This window comes from Ambystoma mexicanum, chromosome 11 (genome assembly GCF_040938575.1).
Source record: "Ambystoma mexicanum isolate Mex_15411 chromosome 11, UKY_AmexF1_1, whole genome shotgun sequence".
In the NCBI taxonomy this organism is placed as follows: domain Eukaryota; kingdom Metazoa; phylum Chordata; class Amphibia; order Caudata; family Ambystomatidae; genus Ambystoma; species Ambystoma mexicanum.
Genome location: NC_090934.1, coordinates 821,909,055 through 821,933,856, shown reverse-complemented (window position 1 = coordinate 821,933,856; position 24,802 = coordinate 821,909,055). Strand labels below are relative to the sequence as shown.

Sequence of the window (24,802 nt, the reverse complement as noted above, 5' to 3'; positions counted from 1 at the left end):
TAAACTGCAAGCAATTCTTCTCGCTTGCTTTAGTTTTTCAAAACTTGCCATTCAATTCATAAACATCAAGACTTCATGGGAAGGGTTTGGCTGCAGCGTGTACTGATGCACAGAAGGAAGCTATCCTAGCCAGTCTACTTAAAGAAGCAATGAGGCTCTGCAGGTGCATGTACGTCTCCTACCTTTATTCTGTCATCAGACACACCAGGTGGACTGCCACAAGGACCTCGTGGCGCAATGGTAGCGCGTCTGACTCCAGATCAGAAGGTTGTGTGTTCAAATCACAACGGGGTCATGCTTGCTTTTCCCACTCTGAAATACAAAATTGCTCTTCAGTATCTCGTTATTTCAACCTGACTGCAGCTTTGTGCTCTGGGCCTAGTTGTTCTGGCGTTTCGAATGTAAGCTTTGCAGCAGGGAAGTATCATATTGACAGACACCCATGAAGGACATGGTCAACCTTTAAAGCAGGCCAATCTCTATGTTTTACTGGATGCAGCAGAAGTATTTCCTCTTTACCATCTCTTCAAGTGGGCCTGACTGATGTGCTGTTTTGTGCACGCTACGTGGGCTTTGTAAAGCATACCTCTGCCATTTGCATGGCCTCCTAGCGCTGTCAATATTTTCGTGTAATCGCTGAATGCTGCAGTGTCCTGGGAACTCTAGGTGTGACTAAAGGATATATGTTGGGGCCCCGAAAGGGGGTCGGCAGTCTAGTGGCAATGCCCATCACTTTGCAGTTTGGGTTTGTGAGTTCAGGTACCGGTCTGGTGTCGGAAACCTGTAAGCGCCCTCCCAATCAACTGTCGGTCCTGGATTGTGAGGATTTCCCCTTATACTGGTCTCAGTAGACACATTTCCATTTTACTTTTTCACTCTCGCATTGCCTATTTCTCTCTCTCTCATAGTTACATTATAGACAAGAGAGACATTGTCAGCGAGAGGGCTTCACAGCACCTTCCCCCTTTCCCTAAGTGCATTGCAAGGGGCTCTGGGAGGCATGCACATTTGTCTGAAACACAAAGATCCACTGGCAATAAAAAGCGTAGGTCCCTAGTTTGCATTTCTTAGAATTTGAGGTGACACTCAGAGTTGTCTCGGGCGTGACTGTACCTTTCATAGGAGATGTGCTAATCCCCAAACCCTCTTCCTTTGTCCCAGTAATCTGTCCTAGGGCCTCTATCAAGTTGTTTTCTGAAACAAAGCTCACCTGAACATCCTGTAAAATTGGTAACTTTTCAGTAGCAGTACAGTGCAGTATATAGCATTCTTGTTGCACACAGCATCTAGATCCAAAAATTGCTTACTCTACCCCAGAAATTAGAATTCACCCAGTCAAACAGAGGGATCTATAAAGAGCATGGCAAGTAGTTAACATAAGCTACTTCCCCCAAGTTCTCTTGGTGCACTCTGCTGCCCTCTTTTAACAGAAGAATGCAACTGCAGGTCTTGCTTCTCAGCAAGGTACCTACATATAGAAACCTTGGTGCACTCTTGCTAAATCTGCTGGAATGTGTCTTCTATTGTGCCCAAGGTGGTTGTGTATTTGGGGACTCAGGGAAGCAAGGGATGTAAGAGGATTCAATTCAGCACTACAGCCAAGTCAACGCCTAGTCTAGAATACTGAATGAAAACCCTTATTGATATATCTTTATGTCCAGTTCATGCGTTCTGGATGACTACCCCTATATAACACCCCTCTGTTGGAATCCCCCTGACCCCACTGAGCCGAGAAGTAGTTCTGTTTTGCAAGTTAAAAGGTTTAATTGATACTTTAAACAATATAGATATATATATCACACTTTATAATAAATTAATAATTGAATATCACACGTAATCTGATATGATAAAGATTAACAACAGAGAATCTGGCACTAGCACACTTCTTTATAATCACTAAGGAGTTGACATGAAATGGATAAGGTAGCACACTGGTAAATAGGGACAGAAGAATAATGTGGTAGAGAATGCTTTATAGATTTCGGAGGGATGCAATGTTGAATGAAATGCAGTAAAGAAAATAACTTGATAGGATTTCAGCAAAAGACAATGTAATCACTTTCTTAGACAATTCACCCCCTCCTTTTATGCAATGCAAGGAAATGGAAGGAAGCACACAGTTCTCAGAAATGCAATTCAAACGTAATTCAGTTCACCCAGCAACTTAGACTACAGACGTTGAAAACACAGGCAAAATGCTTTTATATGTGCTGGCAATTAAGTGAAAAATATGCTAAATTTGCTTTTAATTCCCTCTAGAAGTTCAGGGTGAGTGGTATCTAGTTAATATTTGTCCAGGCTCACTTTAGCAAGGATCTAGGGTGTAACTAGCAGGTTAAACGAATGTTTAGCAACTGAAAGCAAGAAGCTTCTGTTTTCACACGTGGAGAAATTTGCAAATAGCGGCAAAATTCGCGAGTGCGTTTTTCAGGATTACGGCAAAACTATAGGGGGTAGGATTCTCAGCTTTCAGGGGAGAGTTACTGAAAGTCTCTAGCACAAACGGTTGCGGAGATATGAGCGATTAAATAAAGGTCGTTTTTCAGATTTGAAATTTTAAAGTTCAAAAAGACAAGTGCAGCTTGCAACTAGAAAATGACAGGTGACAGTTAGGAGACAGTTCTACTTAGATTAAAATAGATTTGAATTATATTATTTTAACTAAGAGATTGGTTCTGCACAGTTTTCTAGGTACTCACACTATATTCTTGAGTGAAATGGGCCTCGCCATGGATCTGGTCAGGTTTTAGACGGGACTCTGGTCTCTGCACTTCACAGTGATCTGGGTCTGCTCTCTCTCTGGATTCTGAAGATTGAGGGATTTAAAGTCTGGATCTTTCTGCACAGCTTTCTCCGGAGATTGATGGAGGTAAAGTATGGATTTTCCCGGCAGAGCTTCCAGCTGCAAATGGATTGGAAAGTCTCTATCTGTCCTGTCTGTCTGCTTTTATGTGTTTAGAATGTGGGTGTGTTCTAGCATCACTGACCCTACCTCTCTCTCAGCTTCTAATTGGTCAAACTTCCATTTCTCATTTGATTGGGGGAGCTAAGTTGTGTCAGAGTGATGTCATTTTACAGCCTGCAGAAAGTCCACTCCTCCTGTCAACTTACACACAAATCTAGATTTGAACCCAAATACATATTTGCAGAGGTACATGTTTTTTAAAATCATCTTCACCCATCATGCATTACAGGAGGTATACCCTGTTCAAACTCTGCTCTTCCTGGGGGCTTGCATTCAGAAATGGCACATATTTCACTTTTTAACTGATTTTGCAATTCCGGACATTGACCCAAATTTACACACATGTGCGCAAGGAGTATGGACATTAGTTGATGAAGTGTCTGATTTTTCACATGCACACATTTTGAGTACTATCCTCTTTTCCGCTAAATCCCCCCTGAACATGCCACCGGTTCAAAAAACCTCTTAAAATGTGGGCAGAAAAATCACAAGAATTATGGTATCATTTAAATAATTTTCACAAGTCCGTACTATGAGTTATTCATCTTTTTCTAAAACCATATTCTGGCTATAGAGGTGTGTCTTTTCAGGTCACATGGTACAGAAACCAGTCTTTCCAGTTTCTGCCAAGCTCAGAGACCCTGCCCCTCCCAGCTTCTGCCAAGAGGAAGCTCCATTTACGACTCCCGCCAATAAAACATTTGCCTGAGTCAGGACAGGGCTTTGTTCAATTTCCTGCAGAGCCCAGGTAATTCAATCAGGGAAGTGTCATATCCCTTTTGGTGTGAGCAGCAAAAGGGCAGCTAGGCCTGGGAACACAGCTGTGACTCAAGTTTCACTCCTGATGGGGGTAGTTGCCAGGCAGAATTCAGTTCCTTAAGCCAAGTTTCAGATAAAATGTCACTTTTTGTTCCCCAGTTCCTGCATTCAAATAAAACTAAACATTTTTACATATGCAGCTAGAATGCTGATTCTAAGTTTAAAACTATGACATTCAAACAATTGCAACCTATGTGACACTCAAAAGTAGGTCACTCAGTCAATTTAAACATTTAGATTTTTTTTAGTGTCTTTCAGTCCAAATTTACTTAAACTGCTGAAATCCACAGCGCAGCCAGTCTTGTTATAAACCTTCAAGTCACTTCAGAATATAACTTTAGATTGTATCCACCTCTCAGTAAGTCTTTCTTTGGCCTGTTTTGGGTTCATTTATTCAGTTTTGCAAAAAGTAAAATCTGGTGTTGTTTTAAAATGCCGGCTTTTGGATAGTGGTGAGTACTGGTACTGCACCCCTTTTTGGGATTTAAGAAAATGAATTCTCCACAGTTATGGGTTTGCTTTTGGCAATCAGCATTGCCATTCCCAATGGTTTCAGACTACTGTGTGGGTAGTCCAATGGTGGTTTTAGGCAGTGTCCTTCTGTGCCCATAACATCGGCAAAAATGGGTGGCAGCCTATTCTTCATGCACTTCCCTGTGCATTTTCTGGGAAGCTCTGGCCATCATGATGTTTTCCATGTCAGTACTGCACAGTTTTGAGGTAGGGCTCGAATGCATGGGTAAATACACCCCACAAGCCCCCCTCTTGCGATGGCCATTCTATTTCACGAATGGGACTCGCAAGACCTGGGATGTTTCCTCATCTTCTTCCAATAGATGGCACAGTTCAGCATCTTTTCCTCCATCCGGTACTGATCGATCGGTTCTCCTCGCCTGTCCTGATGGGAAGATTGGGCGGTACCCCGGGCCCGTTGCGTCTCTGCTCGCGGTCTCCGGATCGTCCTCCTTGGTCATTCTCCATGGTTTCATCTCTTCTAGGATGATAAGGCAAAAGCGGCAATACCCACTCATAGACGTTTTTCCACCACTGTTGAGATAGTGGGGCAGCATATGAATTTCATCATAACAAAACATTACTTTCTTATTTTGAAAAAAAAAACAGTATAACTAAGAGACAGTTTCATGCAAATCGCAATATTTTAGAGACTAGATGTGGTATGTTTTATGGTTGGAACTGAATTAGTCTGAGACAGTGCCCGCTAGGATTCCAGAGGATTCCTCCAGTTGTTGCAGAGTGTGCCTGGGATGGCAACATTTCAACTGGTTTATGTGGACCCACTTGTCTTCCCCCGCTGCCAAAGGACCTTTGGGGATGTGGATTTTGTAGGCCACAGGAGAGATCTTGTCGATGATCTCAAAGGGTCCCTTCCATGTAGGCAAAAATTTGCGCTGCTTGGCCTGGTTCCTTTGGAAGTTGTATAGATAGACCCGGTCTCCCACCTGATATTCCTTCCTGGAAGTTTTCAGGTCATAGTGGGTCTTCATGCTATCAGCCGATCTTTCTAGATTCCGCTGAGCATAAGCAAAAGCATGTTGAAGGTGTTTCCTTAAATTCTCCACATACTCATGAGTTGTGGAGGCATTTATCAGTGTCTGCTCTTGGGTCCTATAGAGCAAATGCTGCGGAAGCACCATCTTGCGGCCAGTCATCAACTCAAATGGTGACATTTTGGTTGCAGATGAAGGGGTAGATCTGATGGCCATTAGGACCAGAGGTAATCGGATATCCCAATTTGGCCCAGAATCTGCCACAAACTTCTTTAATATGCTCACAATTGTCCGGTTATATCTCTCTACTGCCCCAGAAGAAGCTGGCCGGTAAGCAATGTGTAGCTTTCTCTTGACCCCAAGTATCTCCCACATCTTTGTCATTACTTCACTGGTGAAGTGGCTACCTCTGTCTGACTCAATCCTTTGAGGTAGACCAAAACGGGAAAAGATGTGGTTAATCATCAACGCAGCTGCAGTTTCTGCCTTGCAATTTGGGGCTGGGAGACATTCCACCCACTTGGTAAACAAGCATGTCACAGTCAACATGTACTTATTCCCCCTAGCAGAGCGAATCACAGGGCCAACAAAGTCGATTTGTAAATCTGACCATGGCAGGGTCATCCCCCGCTTTTGGAGAGGCGCACGGTGCGTGAGGGATGATGGCTGAAATTGCACACACAAGACACCCCTTCAAATATTGGTCGAGGTCCTGCCCCATGTGTGGCCAGTATGCAACCTCTCTTAAGATTTCCAGTGTTGTGTGAAACCCCCTATGACCGGCGGTGGCCGCATCATGGCGTGACTTAACATCAGGCTTCGGAATGAGGTAGGAACCACCCACTGATCGTGGCCAGCTTTGGATTTCCTTACCAACAAACCGTCTTGGATCCGGAACATTTTTGGACATTTCATCAACCGTCTTAGGTCCTCTTTCCCAATGTAATCGGTATCCGTCAGGGGAAAGTTCTCAGGGTCCTCAAGGTGCTGGTAAAATTTACCAATAATTGGATCCCCCTTCTGAGCGGTAATCAAATCAGCATCAGGGGTCTCCTTACTCCATTGTACAATTGAAAGGTCGTTGTGAGCATTCGTCTGGGACCTAGTGATAGCAGGGACCTGGATTTCCCCCAACAGGGACTCAATCTCAATTAGATCTCCTTGGATGGCCCCGGTTTTGGCCAGCTGATCAGCTAAGTCATTTCCAGTTTTGTCTGGTCCCTCTACTTTGGAATGACCCTTGATCTTTTTCCAATAGATGGTCATCCCATTCGACGTGACCAGATCATCGATGTTTTGGATCAACTTCCCATGCTTCAAGGGTTTGTTGTTAGCACATAACATGCCTCTGGTTTTCCAATTAAGCAGGTGCTCCACGAACCCGTTCCGTACATAATCCGAATCTGTGATTATGACCAGTTCGTGGAGTTGATGCTGGACAGCAGTGAGGATGGCCTGATGCACAGCCATCAATTCTGCCACCTGACTACTTCGGGGACCAATTTTGTATCCAGCGGAGGGTTCTGGGGACTCATTCACCCATGCATTCCCTACGCCAGCCACCAGTTCTTTCTCCCCGTCGTTGTCAACATGGTAAGAGCATCCATCCACATAGACAGTGGGCATTCCCTCACACTTGTCCTCTTCAAAGACTGTGTGGGGAATTAAGGTATGCCTCCGTGTTGTCCTTGATTTTGAGACTTTCGTCCTCGAGACAGTTTTCTCTGGCACAATCATGCAAGTCAGCCAGACCTTGCGCGAGGGGACTCTTCTTGTTTTGGCCATATCTGACCTCCACAGGAAAGCCTTGCATTGATAGAATCCAGGAAGTGATTCGGGAATTACTCACATTTCCGGCCCGGATTCTATCACTTTGGAGATATTGCAGAGGCTGGTGTGGAGTCTCCACTATGATGTGTTCCTCCTGGATAAACGGGCGGTAATTCTTCAATGCCCACACCGTCGCCAGGAGTGCCTTCTCACAATCGTTGAATTTTTCCTCCACAGAGGATAAAGTTTTGCTCGCATAGGAGATTACTTTATTGACCTTGTCATGCTTTTGGTATAATACTGCCGTCAAGCACGTATTAGAGAACCCCGTCTCCAGGAAGAACTCCTTGTTTCTGACAGGGTAAGCTAGGCAAGGCGCTTGTGAGAGGCTTCTTTTGAGTTGTTTTACCGCCTCGGATTGTTCTGGACCCCATTCCCACTTGACCCCCCCCTTCAGGAGATGAATCAGGGGTCTGGTGATCTCTGCGTATCCCTCAATGAACTTTCTGCTGTAATTAGTCAGTCCAAGGAGGCTCCTTAGTTCTCGCAGAGTTGTGGGGTCTTTCAGTTTCTGAAGTGCTTCCACTTTCTTTTCCTGGGGACAGAGACCCTGAGGAGTAATCTCATGCCCCAAGAAATTAACACGGGTTCTACACCACTGTGCTTTCTGAAAGGAAAGTTTTGCTCCGGCAGCCCTCAACTGCGTCAGAACATAACGGATCTCCGCTATGTGTTCCTCCACAGATGAACTTTTGACGAGGACATCATCTACATAAGCCAGGTTACCCCTCGCACCCAGGTCGGGCATGGCCTTATGTAGGAAAATGTTGAACTCATTACCGGAGTTAAGGTATCCGAAGGGAGTCCGGGTCCATGTGTACTGCTGGCCCCCAAAGGTAAAAGCCAGTTTGTATTGGTCCTCCCTGCTGACAGGCACGGTCCAGTATCCATTGGTCAGGTCGATTGCGGTGAATACCTGTGACCCCTGGATCTGGGCCAGCCCTTGGTCAATATAGGGAAGAGGCCATCGGGAAGTGTGGACCCGTTTGTTGAGCTCCCTGAGGTCGGCGCAGAGTCTCCACTGGCCGTTTGGCTTCAATATTCCCAGCACCGGATTATTGAAGGTGCTGTGGACTGGACGGATTATTCCCCGGGACTCAAGGTTCTTAATTATTTCCGTAAGTCACTCCATTGATGCGAGAGGCAAGTGATATTGCTTCACAAACACAGGAGTCATGCCAGGGTCCGTGGGGATTGTTGTTGTGTGGATGTCAGTGCGACCACAGTCATATGAGTCTACCGCAAATTGATCTTGGAAATCCAAGAAAACTTGTTTCAACTTTTGCTTTTGTTCCAGAGTCACACAGGCATCAGCTAGGTTGACTCTATCTTCCACCATCTGCCTGAAGCCTGGAAAGACTTCTGGTTTGGCTATTTCAGCGGCCTCCTCCAGCTGGGTGGAGAAGTCCCTGGTTAGAGTGCTGATTTGGACCGGAGGCTTCAGGTGGGAAAGGCAGCCCTCATGGACCTGGAAAATCACCTCATCCCTCCTGAAGTCACAAGTCACATCTTCCTTACCATAGGGGCAGGAAGTGTACACCAGGAAGTTCCCCCCATGCCGGGTAAAAATCCTGTCTGGTGTTGTGTTGTCCTCACTGTCACTGTCAAAACAGTCCTTGGGGATTGGTCCTAACAGTTCATTACCTAAATCAATGGAAAAATGTCGGTCATCAACCGCCATTCCAATAATGGTGCCTGCGGCTAGAGTAATACTCTTTAAGTCGCTGTTATCCACCTCTATTGGAATGGTGTCATGTTCTATGTTGACTAATGGAGTTGGGTTTACCCCCAACCCTTGCTGTTGGAGAGAAGCGTTTAGATGTATAGAAGCATCAGGGTTTTTCAACTCTTGTCCCCTTTTAACTTTCACTTCCAGGGAGAATTGTCGGGTCCTTTCTGGGATGGTGACTTCCTCTTTAATCTGAATTTCAACTGCATAAGGTAGCAATTGAGCTGACCTAAAGGCTTTTTCTGGATCATCAAAGCCCATGGGATTATCCGCTAATCGGGACCAAGCTTTGAAGTTTATTAGGTCCAAACTAATGGCAAAGCGATTGCGAATGTCACTGCCTAAGTAAAAGGCGGCAGGGACGTCTCGCACGACCCAACAATTGTGGACTATGCTCTTGTTGCCAATGGAGATTTTGAGCATACACCTGCTTGGCAGGAGATGTTTGGAATCAGATGCTTCCAGGTCCATTTCCCATTTGTCTATCAGTTTGAAGGTGGGAATGGCTGGATCTTTTGGGAGTTGGCGAAACATGGCTTCGCTGATGAAGCTCTTACCGTTGTTCACACACACTCGAGCGAGAACAGAGTCCTTCCCATCATTTAACTGAACAGGGATGAACAACTGCTCTCCAATTTGCTGAATATCAGCCAGGCTCTGAGTGAATTTCACATCTTTCTGGACTGTAGGAGTGGGAGTTTCTGATTGTGGATTAGTATAGAATTTCAGGGTGTTTCCTTCCATTGTGGAATACCACTTTAAACTGGAAGGAAGGTTGATTTACAGAAATAGAGAGGACCCTCCATCACCAGTCTGTTGTCCTACTGCTATTACTGTCACGTCTGGAATTTGGCTATTCTGGAAGTGAAATTCTACTTGGTCAGATTTTTGTTCAACCATGTGGCAGGTGCCGTTTAAACTAACATGGTTGACACTCCGTTTTAATTTTATTGGTCGGCTAGTCTGGGTCCAGAGGACCTTGTTTACGCAATCTATTAGGGGTGACAACCTTCTCAGGAGGTCATTCCCTAGTAAACAAGGGGTGCCCTCTGGGGCCACAACTATGACCGGGTGTTTCAACTTGTGTCGCCCAATTTTAATGTCCAAATCTGCCGTCCCCTCGACGGGAATTTCCTTCCCGTCAAAGTTCTGGAGTTGCCCAGGAAGAGAGGTGAGAGGAATTTGGTAATTCTCTCCCCTTCTTGCATTCAGTTCGTCAAAGGCCCTTCTGGACAGAAGGGTAGCTTGAGATCCAGTGTCCACCAGTGCCAAAATTGTACCCTGCCCCTGTACTTGTACCGGGGCATAATATCTTCCCTCCTTCTCCTCAAGGGGGCACAGATAATGCACATTTTTGGACAACTGGTGGGCTAATTTTCTGGTTTTGGACATCGCTAGCGAAGAGATTTGGGCAGAATTCTGTGGAGAGCCTTGGGAATCTGAAAGAAAAATTTGGCAACTGGAGATCAGAGCCATTGTGGGTTCCCCTGGCTCCGGTTCTGGGCCGCCCCCCCCTTTTTGGAGGCAGTCACCAGGATGGGTTTGAACCAGGGGATTTTCTTGCGGTTGGTTCTGGGATGAGATGGTGGGCGGCGGTAGCTCAGTCTCCACATCTCCCCAATCTGGAATTGCATCCCTAGGGACCCATTTTTCTTTGGGAGGTGTTCCCCCCTCTCTGAAGGAGAAGATCCTTTTCCCAGGATCCTCTGAGGATCCCTCTCCCTCAAATTGGAAGACCTGTACCTCCTCCTCAAACTGAGTCTGTTTGGGTCTTTTGTTTCTCCTACCCCCCCTCTGCTCCTTAGGAGGCAGACTTTCAGGGGCAAGAGATTTTGTTTCCGGTTCCTGGGTTTCCAGGGTCTGTTTACAAGTGAGGAAGGAAGCTTCCTCCAAGGCTTTACACCCCCCTTCCCCTTGTGCCTCCTCCCTGGGAACCGGTGAGTTATCGGGGTGCTGCCCCCGTCATTGTTCTGGAGCACCAGGTCCAGAGTTGGGTGCGTTCTGCGCCGGCATGCTGATCTGAGGGTTCTGCTGAGCCCTCAGTATGTGACCCAGATCCCGCGCCATGTTTTGAACCTGGCGCTCTAACTGGGAAACCCGCTCAGGCTGATACGGGGCCCTGTTTTCTCCCCTGGGCTGATCCCGGGAAGGGTAGCTATCCCTTCTTTGGTAGTACCCCTGGTTGGGAAGATTTGGGTACCCCTCCACCCTTGGCCTCCCCTCTCCCGGATTAGGATGTCTGGGCTCAGGGAATTGGGGAAAGAAGGATGGATGATTTTGGGGTTGGAAATTGGGTGGATACCTGGGGAAAAAGTTCTGCCCAGGATTTGGAGAATTTCTGCCCTCCTGTGGGAAGTTGGGAGGGAAGTTCCCTGGGTTAGGTGCTTGGCTGGATCCCCCCCCCCTTGTGCTGGAGGAGTCCACACATAACCCAGGATGGGTCGATTTCCCTTGTAATGGGGACTTACATAATCAGGAGAGCGAGGGACCCCATTTGTGGGGCTGCCTCCTTGGCTCCCTGTCTGTGACTGACCCAAGGACCTCCTGGGCCTAGCATTATTAGGTGCAGGTAGGTTTTTAGGCCCCCCCATCTCCAAATCCAAAACGGGGGTGACCTTTACCTCTGCCACCTTGGCAGCAGCAGGGGTGCTGTTGGCTTTGGGGTTTTTCTGGGCATTACTTTTGCTATGTATCGGTTTCTGCACCTCATAGATCCGGGTAGCCTGTTCAATGACCCAGTCTAAAGATCTTTTCTCGTGAAAATCCCTCACGAGCTGGGTCATGATATATTTGGGCAAGGCGTGGAAAAACGTATTTATAAATTCTCTGCTATCCGTGCGCACCCTTCTTGTGGTCTGTGCAAAAGCACGCTTTAACTCCTGCACAAATTCTTGTGGGGCCTGATCCTCCCCACATTGCAAATTGTAGGCTGCCTTGCGAGCCTCTTGAGGATTTCTGTGAACAGAAAAATGTTTCAAGATGGCCGCCTTATAGGTGGACCATCTTAAATGATTTTGGTCCTCCAGCCCCGCAAAGAAACTGGAGTATTCCGGGGAGAAGGTCCACTTTACATATTGAATACAGCTTTGGCTGTCCTTCAAATGGAAAGTCTCCATCATTTGTTCAAACAACTCTAAGTGCTCCCAAACAGAATACTTAGCGTTCTTATGGTAAGGCGTGATGACGCTCCTGATCGCCTTAATCTGCTTTAAGGGGTCCTTAAGCAAGGCCCTTTTTGCCTTATTGGCCTTTTTGGTTCGGGTAACCCTTGTCCATTCGTCCTCGGACTCAGAGGCACTGCTCCCAGAGGTTCCCGTCTGTTCTTCCAGGTTTTCCCGGATTCTGCGAGCCTGGGAATGGCTGGCAGAATGTGGGGACCTGGTCTCCTGTGTCCTGCGCAGTTCAGAGGAGTCTTCAGATTCCTCCTTGCTGCCAGGATTTGATGGGTACCCCCTCCACTGACCTAACTGGGCAGAGGTTTTCAGGATGCCCTTAATGGGCCTATTCTCCCGGGGTTCCCCACTGAATTGCATCATGCTTGGGTGCCCATGCCCAGATGCCCGCCCATCCATTCCTGAGTGGTACTGGCCTATGAGCCCCATACTTTTAGCTGGATAGTAATCTGCCATCCCTGTGGCCCTGTGCTCATGTGCGCCTGGGGACATGGGGGTGGTAGAGTCCAGGGACTGGGAGAGATGAAGGCCCCTGGTGTTAGGGCTCCTGAGGTTATGGTCAGGAGTCTCTCTTTCCCAGCGGACCTCATCTCTATCCGCCCCTGCTCCCTGTTGCAATGCAAGAGCCTGCATTTGTGCTTTCAGTTCCTCAGTCAAGGCCTTACTAGACTCTATCAGTCTCTCCTGCATCGCTACCTGTTGTTGGAGCCTATCATTGTGTTGACAGAGGGCCTCATTTTCCCTCTGTGCTTCCTGGTTGGTCCTGGAGAACTGGGCCAGTCTTTGCTGCAGGAGGTTTACCTCCTGAGTCCCATCCCTAACGGCCTGCTCCTTTATTGCCAGAGCATCTTCCACCCTTCTGGTGTGCTCTACCAAGTTCTGGTTTTCTTTTTGGAGGTCACCCAGCCCCTGGAGGGCCAGGTGATTTTCTTCCATTTTCCTTTTTAAATGGCAGACTTCCTGGCCTATGGTGTCTCTTTCCTGACTGAGAGCCTGCATCTGTGCTGCCAGGTCGTCCCTTTGCCTTTGGAAGGCACCAGCTTTCTGGCGCTCCTGATCAAACTCTGCCTGGGTATCCAGGTCTTTCAGAATTAGTTTGTTGCTCTCTGCCTTCACTCTATCTAGGTGGCCTTGCAGGGTGACTACCTGCTCAGCACATACCCTGTTGAAGTCCAGTTGTTGCTCCAGCTTTTTCTGGCTTTGCAGTAGGGAGTCCAAACCTACTTGGTGTTCCTTCTGCAAGGCCAGAAATCTGGTATCCTGTTCTGACTTTTCCTTTTGCAGCACATCCATATCCTCCTTTATTTTAGTGATGTACTGCCTGGTCTCATTTTCTGACTCCTGGCTCCTGTGCAGCCTTTGCTCAGAAGAGTCCAGATCAGATTGGGCCTTCTCTAACGCCATCTGTTGCCTTTTTGCCAGATCAGGGCCTTCAGCACATTTATTCTGTATGGCTCCCATACATAAATATAAATATGCCGCTATCCTAACAATCTTATTGTGTTCATCTTTGGCCTTAGGAGCCATATATAGTTCACTCAGGGCCACATGTAATGGACCCTGATCTCTCCATAAGTCTGACCCTGTTTCAGTGACCTGTCGCGTGATGGCCTGCAACCAGGCATCCTGGCCCTGCTCAGCCCATTCACCTCTCACAAATAGTTTATGTAAGAAGTGCTCTCTGGCTATTTTCATATCTACCAAGGTCGTCATTCTAGAGATTGGTCTCTGTCCTGACTTACAGAAGTTTGTATTTTATTTTTGCAGAACAGAACTTTTCTTGGAGTGTCCCTTTTGAGGAATGCTTCACAGCGTAATGCAGCGTGGTGATCCGACTGGATATGTGTATCTGGTCAGCTGGCACGCTGTATTAAGCTGCACAAGTGGTATTCTAACCCAAACGTCCGGCCCGAGCCCCCAATTTTGTAAGAGGATTCAATTCAGCACTACAGCCAAGTCAACGCCTAGTCTAGAATACTGAATGAAAACCCTTATTGATATATCTTTATGTCCAGTTCATGCGTTCTGGATGACTACCCCTATATAACACCCCTCTGTTGGAATCCCCCTGACCCCACTGAGCCAAGAAGTAGTTCTGTTTTGCAAGTTAAAAGGTTTAATTGATACTTTAAACAATATAGATATATATATCACACTTTATAATAAATTAATAATTGAATATCACACTTAATCTGATATGATAAAGATTAACAACGGAGAATCTGGCACTAGCACACTTCTTTATAATCACTAAGGAGTTGACATGAAATGGATAAGGTAGCACACTGGTAAATAGGGACAGAAGAATAATGTGGTAGAGAATGCTTTATAGATTTCGGAGGGATGCAATGTTGAATGAAATGCAGTAAAGAAAATAACTTGATAGGATTTCAGCAAAAGACAATGTAATCACTTTCTTAGACAATTCACCCCCCCCTTTTATGCAATGCAAGGAAATGGAAGGAAGCACACAGTTCTCAGAAATGCAATTCAAACGTAATTCAGTTCACCCAGCAACTTAGACTACAGACGTTGAAAACACAGGCAAAATGCTTTTATGTGTGCTGGCAATTAAGTGAAAAATATGCTAAATTTGCTTTTAATTCCCTCTAGAAGTTCAGGGTGAGTGGTATCTAGTTAATATTAGTCCAGGCTCACTTTAGCAAGGATCTAGGGTGTAACTAGCAGGTTAAATGAATTTTTAGCAACTGAAAGCAAGAAGCTTCTGTTTTCACGCGTGGAGAAATTTGCAAATCGTGGCAAAATTCGCGAGTGCGTTTTTCACGATTACGGCAGAACCATAGGGGGTAGGAATGCGGTTCTAGGTTCATAGGAAAGCCACGATTCTCAGCTTTCAGGGGAAAGTTACTGCAAGTCTCTAGCACAAACGGTTGCGGAGATATGAGCGATTAAATAAAGGTCGTTTTTCAGATTTGAAATTTTAAAGTTCAAAAAGACAAGTGCAGCTTGCAACTAGAAAATGACAGGTGACAGTTAGGAGACAGTTCTACTTAGATTAAAATAGATTTGAATTATATTATTTTAACTAAGAGATTGGTTCTGCACAGTTTTCTAGGTACTCACACTATATTCTTGAGTGAAATGGGCCTCGCCATGGATCTGGTCAGGTTTTAGACGGGACTCTGGTCTCTGCACTTCACAGTGATCTGGGTCTGCTCTCTCTCTGGATTCTGAAGATTGAGGGATTTAAAGTCTGGATCTTTCTGCACAGCTTTCTCTGGAGATTGATGGAGGTAAAGTATGGATTTTCCCGGCAGAGCTTCCAGCTGCAAATGGATTGGAAAGTCTCTATCTGTCCTGTCTGTCTGCTTTTATGTGTTTAGAATGTGGGTGTGTTCTAGCATCACTGACCCTACCTCTCTCTCAGCTTCTAATTGGTCAAACTTCCATTTCTCATTTGATTGGGGGAGCTAAATTGTGTCAGAGTGATGTCATTTTACAGCCTGCAGAAAGTCCACTCCTCCTGTCAACTTACACACAAATCTAGATTTGAACCCAAATACATATTTGCAGAGGTACATGTTGTTTTAAAATCATCTTCACCCATCATGCATTACAGGAGGTATACCCTGTTCAAACTCTGCTCTTCCTGGGGGCTTGCATTCAGAAATGGCACATATTTCACTTTTTAACTGATTTTGCAATTCCGGACATTGACCCAAATTTACACACATGTGCGCAAGGAGTATGGACATTAGTTGATGAAGTGTCTGATTTTTCACATGCACACATTTTGAGTAATATCCTCTTTTCCGCTAAATCCCCCCTGAACATGCCACCGGTTCAAAAAACCTCTTAAAATGTGGGCAGAAAAATCACAAGAATTATGGTATCATTTAAATAATTTTCACAAGTCAGTACTATGAGTTATTCATCTTTTTCTAAAACCATATTCTGGCTATAGAGGTGTGTCTTTTCAGGTCACATGGTACAGAAACCAGTCTTTCCAGTTTCTGCCAAGCTCAGAGACCCTGCCCCTCCCAGCTTCTGCCAAGAGGAAGCTCCATTTACGACTCCCGCCAATAAAACATTTGCCTGAGTCAGGACAGGGCTTTGTTCAATTTCCTGCAGAGCCCAGGTAATTCAATCAGGGAAGTGTCATATCCCTTTTGGTGTGAGCAGCAAAAGGGCAGCTAGGCCTGGGAACACAGCTGTGACTCAAGTTTCACTCCTGATGGGGGTAGTTGCCAGGCAGAATTCAGTTCCTTAAGCCAAGTTTCAGATAAAATGTCACTTTTTGTTCCCCAGTTCCTGCATTCAAATAAAACTAAACATTTTTACATATGCAGCTAGAATGCTGATTCTAAGTTTAAAACTATGACATTTAAACAATTGCAACCTATGTGACACTCAAAAGTAGGTCACTCAGTCAATTTAAACATTTAGATTTTTTTTAGTGTCTTTCAGTCCAAATTTACTTAAACTGCTGAAATCCACAGCGCAGCCAGTCTTGTTATAAACCTTCAAGTCACTTCAGAATATAACTTTAGATTGTATCCACCTCTCAGTAAGTCTTTCTTTGGCCTGTTTTGGGTTCATTTATTCAGTTTTGCAAAAAGTAAAATCTGGTGTTGTTTTAAAATGCCGGCTTTTGGATAGTGGTGAGTACTGGTACTGCACCCCTTTTTGGGATTTAAGAAAATGAATTCTCCACAGTTATGGGTTTGCTTTTGGCAATCAGCATTGCCATTCCCAATGGTTTCAGACTACTGTGTGGGTAGTCCAATGGTGGTTTTAGGCAGTGTCCTTCTGTGCCCATAACATCGGCAAAAATGGGTGGCAGCCTATTCTTCATGCACTTCCCTGTGCATTTTCTGGGAAGCTCTGGCCATCATGATGTTTTCCATGTCAGTACTGCACAGTTTTGAGGTAGGGCTCGAATGCATGGGTAAATACATCCCACAGGGAGCAGTCTAATGCACTGCAGTGCTAAGAGAGGCATGCCTTTTTCAGAAAAAAGTTCAGGTTTTCTGCCAATCAGAAAAAAATAGCAATGCAATCAGGCCAAAGGCAGAACACACATGCCAGTGAGTCTCTGTGGCGCAATTGGTTAGCGCGTTCGGCTGTTAACTGAAAAGACGCTGCTGTTTTGGGCACAAAGACACAGAGTGTTCCACTCAGTAAACCTGAGTCATTTCTCCCGTGTTCTCTGGGTTCAGCCTACTGTCCCCTTTTAACACAAGTGCGCAACTGTGGCTTTCTCCTCATAGCAAGTTATGCCTACACAGAGGGCATTTGGTGCACTGTTGATGGGCTCTGTCCTCTACTAAATCCCCTGTGTTTGTGGATTACGGGAGGTAGGGAAGTGCTTGATACCCTGATTTGCTGTGGGAAATAGAGCTATTTTAGAAATATTTTCAGGTTGCCTGGGGAGCATAAGGAAACAGCACACCAATCAGGCCCCAGTGTAAGCACTGCATGAGTCTCTGTGGCGCAATCGGTTAGCGCGTTCGGCTGTTAACCGAAAGGTTGGTGGTTCAAGCCCACCCAGGGACGATGCATTTTGGCTCAAAAATTCAGCATGACCAACTATGAACTTCTGTTTACCTCTCGCAGGTCTCGTCTGCTGACGTCCAAAAAATCCAATAAACTGTAAGCAATTCTTCTCGCTTGCTTTAGTTTTTCAAAACTTGCCATTCAATTCATAAACATCAAGACTTCATGGGAAGGGTTTGGCTGCAGCGTGTACTGATGCACAGAAGGAATCTATCCTAGCCAGTCTACTTAAAGAAGCAATGAGGCTCTGCAGGTCCATGTACGTCTCCTACCTTTATTCTGTCATCAGACACACCAGGTGGACTGCCGCAAGGACCTCGTGGCGCAATGGTAGCGCGTCTGACTCCAGATCAGAAGGTTGTGTGTTCAAATCACGTCGGGGTCATACTTCCTTTTCCCACTCTGAAATACAAAATTGCTCTTCAGTATCTCGTTATTTCAACCTGACTGCATCTTTGTGCTCTGGGCCTAGTTGTTCTGGCGTTTCGAATGTAAGCTTTGCAGCAGGGAAGTATCATATTGACAGACACCCATGAAGGACATGGTCAACCTTTAAAGCAGGCCAATCTCTATGTTTTACTGGATGCAGCAGAAGTATTTCCTCTTTACCATCTCTTCAAGTGGGCCTGACTGATGTGCTGTTTTGTGCACGCTACGTGGGCTTTGTAAAGCATACCTCTGCCATTTGCATGGCCTCCTAGCGCTGTCAATATTTTCGTGTAATCGCTGAATGCTGCACTGTCCTGGGAACTCTAGGTGTGACTAAAGGATATATGTTGGGGCCCCGAAAGGGGGTCGGCAGTCTAGTGGCAATGGGCATCACTTTGCAGTTTGGGTTTGTGAGTTCAGGTACCGGTCTGGTGTCGGAAACCTGTAAGCGCCCTCCCAATCAACTGTCGGTCCTGGATTGTGAGGATTTCCCCTTATACTGGTCTCAGTAGACACATTTCCATTTTACTTTTTCACTCTCGCATTGCCTATTTCTCTCTCTCTCATAGTTACATTATAGACAAGAGAGACATTGTCAGCGAGAGGGCTTCACAGCACCTTCCCCCCTTTCCCTAAGTGCATTTCAATGGGCTCTGGGAGGAGTGCACATTTGTCTGAAACACAAAGATCCACTGGCAATAAAAAGCGTAGGTCCCTAGTTTGCATTTCTTAGAATTTGAGGTGACGCTCAGAGTTGTCTCGGGCGTGACTGTACCTTTCATAGGAGATGTGCTAATCCCCAAACCCTCTTCCTTTGTCCCAGTAATCTGTCTTAGTGGCTCTAGCAAGTTGTTTTCTGAAACAAAGCTTACCTGAACATCCTGTAAAATTGGAAACTTTTCAGTAGCAGTAAAGTGCAGTATATAGCATTCCTGTTGCGCACAGCATCTAGATCCAAAAATTGCTTACTCTACCCCAGAAATTAGAATTCACCCAGTCAAACAGAGGGATCTATAAAGAGCATGGCAAGTAGTTAACATAAACTACTTCCCCCAAGTTCTCTTGGTGCACTCTGCTGCCCTCTTTTAACAGAAGAATGCAACTGCAGGTCTTGCTTCTCAGCAAGGTACCTTCATATAGAATCCTTGGTGCACTCTTGCTAAATCTGCTGGAATGTGTCTTCTATTGTGCCCAAGGTGGTTGTGTATTTGGGGACTCAGGGAAGCAAGGGAGCAGTCTAATGCACTGCAGTGCTAAGAGAGGCATGCCTTTTTCAGAAAAAAGTTCAGGTTTTCTGCCAATCAGAAAAAAATAGCAATGCAATCAGGCCAAAGGCAGAACACACATGCCAGTGAGTCTCTGTGGCGCAATTGGTTAGCGCGTTCGGCTGTTAACCGAAAAGACGCTGCTGTTTTGGGCACAAAGACACAGAGTGTTCCACTCAGTAAACCTGAGTCATTTCTCCCGTGTTCTCTGGGTTCAGCCTACTGTCCCCTTTTAACACAAGTGCGCAACTGTGGCTTTCTCCTCATAGCAAGTTATGCCTACAAAGAGGACATTTGGTGCACTGTTGATGGGCTCTGTCCTCTACTAAATCCCCTGTGTTTGTGGATTACGGGATGTAGGGAAGTGCTTGATACCCTGATTTGCTGTGGGAAATAGAGCTATTTTAGAAATATTTTCAGGTTGCCTGGGGAGCATAAGCAAACAGCACACCAATCAGGCCCCAGTGTAAGCACTGCATGAGTCTCTGTGGCGCAATAGGTTAGCGCGTTCGGCTGTTAACCGAAAGGTTGGTGGTTCAAGCCCACCCAGGGACGATGCATTTTGGCTCAAAAATTCAGCATGACCAACTATGAACTTCTGTTTACCTCTCGCAGGTCTCGTCTGCTGACGTCCAAAAAATCCAATAAACTGCAAGCAATTCTTCTCGCTTGCTTTAGTTTTTCAAATCTTGCCATTCAATTCATAAACATCAAGACTTCATGGGAAGGGTTTGGCTGCAGCGTGTACTGATGCACAGAAGGAAGCTATCCTAGCCAGTCTACTTAAAGAAGCAATGAGGCTCTGCAGGTCCATGCACGTCTCCTACCTTTATTCTGTCATCAGACACGCCAGGTGGACTGCCACTAGGACCTCGTGGCGCAATAGTAGCGCGTCTGACTCCAGATCAGAAGGTTGCGTGTTCAAATCACGTCGGGGTCATATTTGCTTTGCCCACTCTGAAATACAAAATTGCTCTTCAGTATCTCGTTATTTCAACCTGACTGCATCTTTGTGCTCTGGGCCTAGTTGTTCTGGCGTTTCGAATGTAAGCTTTGCAGCAGGGAAGTATCATATTGACAGACACCCATGAAGGACATGGTCAACCTTTAAAGCAGGCCAATCTCTATGTTTTACTGGATGCAGCAGAAGTATTTCCTCTTTACCATCTCTTCAAGTGGGCCTGACTGATGTGCTGTTTTGTGCACGCTACGTGGGCTTTGTAAACCTCTGCCATTTGCATGGCCTCCTAGCGCTGTCAATATTTTCGTGTAATCGCTGAATGCTGCACTGTCCTGGGAACTCTAGGTGTGACTAAAGGATATATGCTGGGGCCCCGAAAGGGGGTCGGCAGTCTAGTGGCAATGCCCATCACTTTGCAGTTTGGGTTTGTGAGTTCAGGTACCGGTCTGGTGTCGGAAACCTGTAAGCGCCCTCCCAATCAACTGTCGGTCCTGGATTGTGAGGATTTCCCCTTATACTGGTCTCAGTAGACACATTTCCATTTTACTTTTTCACTCTCGCATTGCCTATTTCTCTCTCTCTCATAGATACATTATAGACAAGAGAGACATTGTCAGCGAGAGGGTTGCACAGCACCTTCCCCCATTTCCCTAAGTGCATTGCAAGGGGCACTGGGAGGCGTGCACATTTGTCTGAAACACAAAGATCCACTGGCAATAAAAAGCGTAGGTCCCTAGTTTGCATTTCTTAGAATTTGAGGTGACACTCAGAGTTGTCTCGGGCGTGACTGTACCTTTCATAGGAGATGTGCTAATCCCCAAACCCTCTTCCTTTGTCCCTTTAATCTGTCTTAGTGCCTCTAGCAAGTTGTTTTCTGAAACAAAGCTTACCTGAACATCCTGTAAAATTGGTAACTTTTCAGTAGCAGTACAGTGCAGTATATAGCATTCCTGTTGCGCACAGCATCTAGATCCAAAAATTGCTTACTCTACCCCAGAAATTAGAATTCACCCAGTCAAACAGAGGGATCTATAAAGAGCATGGCAAGTAGTTAACATAAGCTACTTCCCCCAAGTTCTCTTGGTGCACTCTGCTGCCCTCTTTTAACAGAAGAATGCAACTGCAGGTCTTGCTTCTCAGCAAGGTACCTACATATAGAAACCTTGGTGCACTCTTGCTAAATCTGCTGGAATGTGTCTTCTATTGTGCCCAAGGTGGTTGTGTATTTGGGGACTCAGGGAAGCAAGGGAGCAGTCTAATGCACTGCAGTGCTAAGAGAGGCATGCCTTTTTCAGAAAAAAGTTCAGGTTTTCTGCCAATCAGAAAAAAATAGCAATGCAATCAGGCCAAAGGCAGAACACACATGCCAGTGAGTCTCTGTGGCACAATTGGTTAGCGCGTTCGGCTGTTAACCGAAAAGACGCTGCTGTTTTTGGCACAAAGACACAGAGTGTTCCACTCAGTAAACCTGAGTCATTTCTCCCGTGTTCTCTGGGTTCAGCCTACTGTCCCCTTTTAACACAAGTGCGCAACTGTGGCTTTCTCCTCATAGCAAGTTATGCCTACACAGAGGGCATTTGGTGCACTGTTGATGGGCTCTGTCCTCTACTAAATCCCCTCTGTTTGTGGATTACGGGAGGTAGGGAAGTGCTTGATACCCTGATTTGCTGTGGGAAATAGAGCTATTTTAGAAATATTTTCAGGTTGCCTGGGGAGCATAAGCAAACAGCACACCAATCAGGCCCCAGTGTAAGCACTGCATGACTCTCTGTGGCGCAATCGGTTAGCGCGTTCGGCTGTTAACCGAAAGGTTGGTGGTTCAAGCCCACCCAGGGACGATGCATTTTGGCTCAAAAATTCAGCATGACCAACTATGAACTTCTGTTTACCTCTCGCAGGTCTCGTCTGCTGACGTCCAAAAAATCCAATAAACTGTAAGCAATTCTTCTCGCTTGCTTTAGTTTTTCAAAACTTGCCATTCAATTCATAAACATCAAGACTTCATGGGAAGGGTTTGGCTGCAGCGTGTACTGATGCACAGAAGGAAGCTATCCTAGCCAGTCTACCTAAAGAAGCAATGAGGCTCTGCAGGTGCATGTACGTCTCCTACCTTTATTCTGTCATCAGACACACCAGGTGGACTGCCACAAGGACCTCGTGGCGCAATTGTAGCGCGTCTGACTCCAGATCCGAAGGTTTCGTGTTCAAATCACGTCGGGGTCATACTTCCTTTTCCCACTCTGAAATACAAAATTGCTCTTCAGTATCTCGTTATTTCAACCTGACTGCATCTTTGTGCTCTGGGCCTAGTTGTTCTGGCGTTTCGAATGTGAGCTTTGCAGCAGGGAAGTATCATATTGACAGACACCCATGAAGGACATGGTCAACCTTTAAAGCAGGCCAATCTCTATGTTTTACTGGATGCAGCAGAAGTATTTCCTCTTTACCATCTCTTCAAGTGGGCCTGACTGATGTGCTGTTTTGTGCACGCTACGTGGGCTTTGTAAAGCATACCTCTGCCATTTGCATGGCCTCCTAGCGCTGTCAATATTTTCGTGTAATCGCTGAATGCTGCACTGTCCTGGGAACTCTAGGTGTGACTAAAAGATATATGTTGGGGCCCCGAAAGGGGGTCGGCAGTCTAGTGGCAATGGGCATCACTTTGCAGTTTGGGTTTGTGAGTTCAGGTACCGGTCTGGTGTCGGAAACCTGTAAGCGCCCTCCCAATCAACTGTCGGTCCTGGATTGTGAGGATTTCCCCTTACACTGTTCTCAGTAGACACATTTCCATTTTACTTTTTCACTCTCGCATTGCCTATTTCTCTCTCTCTCATAGATATATTATAGACAAGAGAGACATTGTCAGCGAGAGGGTTGCACAGCACCTTCCCCCATTTCCCTAAGTGCATTGCATGGGGCTCTGGGAGGCGTGCACATTTGTCTGAAACACAAAGATCCACTGGCAATAAAAAGCGTAGGTCCCTAGTTTGCATTTCTTAGAATTTGAGGTGACACTCAGAGTTGTCTCGGGCGTGACTGTACCTTTCATAGGAGATGTGCTAATCCCCAAACCCTCTTCCTTTGTCCCAGTAATCTGTCTTAGTGGCTCTAGCAAGTTGTTTTCTGAAACAAAGCTTACCTGAACATCCTGTAAAATTGGAAACTTTTCAGTAGCAGTAAAGTGCAGTATATAGCATTCCTGTTGCGCACAGCATCTAGATCCAAAAATTGCTTACTCTACCCCAGAAATTAGAATTCACCCAGTCAAACAGAGGGATCTATAAAGAGCATGGCAAGTAGTTAACATAAACTACTTCCCCCAAGTTCTCTTGGTGCACTCTGCTGCCCTCTTTTAACAGAAGAATGCAACTGCAGGTCTTGCTTCTCAGCAAGGTACCTTCATATAGAATCCTTGGTGCACTCTTGCTAAATCTGCTGGAATGTGTCTTCTATTGTGCCCAAGGTGGTTGTGTATTTGGGGACTCAGGGAAGCAAGGGAGCAGTCTAATGCACTGCAGTGCTAAGAGAGGCATGCCTTTTTCAGAAAAAAGTTCAGGTTTTCTGCCAATCAGAAAAAAATAGCAATGCAATCAGGCCAAAGGCAGAACACACATGCCAGTGAGTCTCTGTGGCGCAATTGGTTAGCGCGTTCGGCTGTTAACCGAAAAGACGCTGCTGTTTTGGGCACAAAGACACAGAGTGTTCCACTCAGTAAACCTGAGTCATTTCTCCCGTGTTCTCTGGGTTCAGCCTACTGTCCCCTTTTAACACAAGTGCGCAACTGTGGCTTTCTCCTCATAGCAAGTTATGCCTACAAAGAGGACATTTGGTGCACTGTTGATGGGCTCTGTCCTCTACTAAATCCCCTGTGTTTGTGGATTACGGGAGGTAGGGAAGTGCTTGATACCCTGATTTGCTGTGGGAAATAGAGCTATTTTAGAAATATTTTCAGGTTGCCTGGGGAGCATAAGCAAACAGCACACCAATCAGGCCCCAGTGTAAGCACTGCATGAGTCTCTGTGGCGCAATCGGTTAGCGCGTTCGGCTGTTAACCGAAAGGTTGGTGGTTCAAGCCCACCCAGGGACGATGCATTTTGGCTCAAAAATTCAGCATGACCAACTATGAACTTCTGTTTACCTCTCGCAGGTCTCGTCTGCTGACGTCCAAAAAATCCAATAAACTGCAAGCAATTCTTCTCGCTTGCTTTAGTTTTTCAAAACTTGCCATTCAATTCATAAACATCAAGACTTCATGGGAAGGGTTTGGCTGCAGCGTGTACTGATGCACAGAAGGAAGCTATCCTAGCCAGTCTACTTAAAGAAGCAATGAGGCTCTGCAGGTGCATGTACGTCTCCTACCTTTATTCTGTCATCAGACACACCAGGTGGATTGCCACAAGGACCTCGTGGCGCAATGGTAGCGCGTCTGATTCCAGATCAGAAGATTGCGTGTTCAAATCACGTCGGGGTCATATTTGCTTTTCCCACTCTGAAATACAAAATTGCTCTTCAGTATCTCGTTATTTCAACCTGACTGCATCTTTGTGCTCTGGGCCTAGTTGTTCTGGCGTTTCGAATGTAAGCTTTGCAGCAGGGAAGTATCATA

The 24,802-nt window shown here is 45.9% G+C and overlaps 7 non-coding genes across 7 annotated transcripts; all 7 read left to right on the top strand.

Annotated features, from left to right (window-relative positions):
• The first annotated feature begins 223 nt into the window (after positions 1–223).
• Positions 224–295, top strand: TRNAW-CCA (transfer RNA tryptophan (anticodon CCA)). The gene has a single exon. It is a non-coding gene; the product is annotated as a tRNA-Trp (tRNA).
• Positions 296–17,467: 17,172 nt separating this feature from the next.
• Positions 17,468–17,541, top strand: TRNAN-GUU (transfer RNA asparagine (anticodon GUU)). Its single transcript has one exon. It is a non-coding gene; the product is annotated as a tRNA-Asn (tRNA).
• Positions 17,542–17,854: 313 nt separating this feature from the next.
• Positions 17,855–17,926, top strand: TRNAW-CCA (transfer RNA tryptophan (anticodon CCA)). The gene has a single exon. It is a non-coding gene; the product is annotated as a tRNA-Trp (tRNA).
• Positions 17,927–19,716: 1,790 nt separating this feature from the next.
• On the top strand, positions 19,717–19,790 carry TRNAN-GUU (transfer RNA asparagine (anticodon GUU)). Its single transcript has one exon. It is a non-coding gene; the product is annotated as a tRNA-Asn (tRNA).
• A 313-nt stretch (positions 19,791–20,103) lies between these two features.
• On the top strand, positions 20,104–20,175 carry TRNAW-CCA (transfer RNA tryptophan (anticodon CCA)). Its single transcript has one exon. It is a non-coding gene; the product is annotated as a tRNA-Trp (tRNA).
• Positions 20,176–24,209: 4,034 nt separating this feature from the next.
• Positions 24,210–24,283, top strand: TRNAN-GUU (transfer RNA asparagine (anticodon GUU)). The gene has a single exon. It is a non-coding gene; the product is annotated as a tRNA-Asn (tRNA).
• Positions 24,284–24,596: 313 nt separating this feature from the next.
• Positions 24,597–24,668, top strand: TRNAW-CCA (transfer RNA tryptophan (anticodon CCA)). Its single transcript has one exon. It is a non-coding gene; the product is annotated as a tRNA-Trp (tRNA).
• Positions 24,669–24,802: the final 134 nt, after the last annotated feature.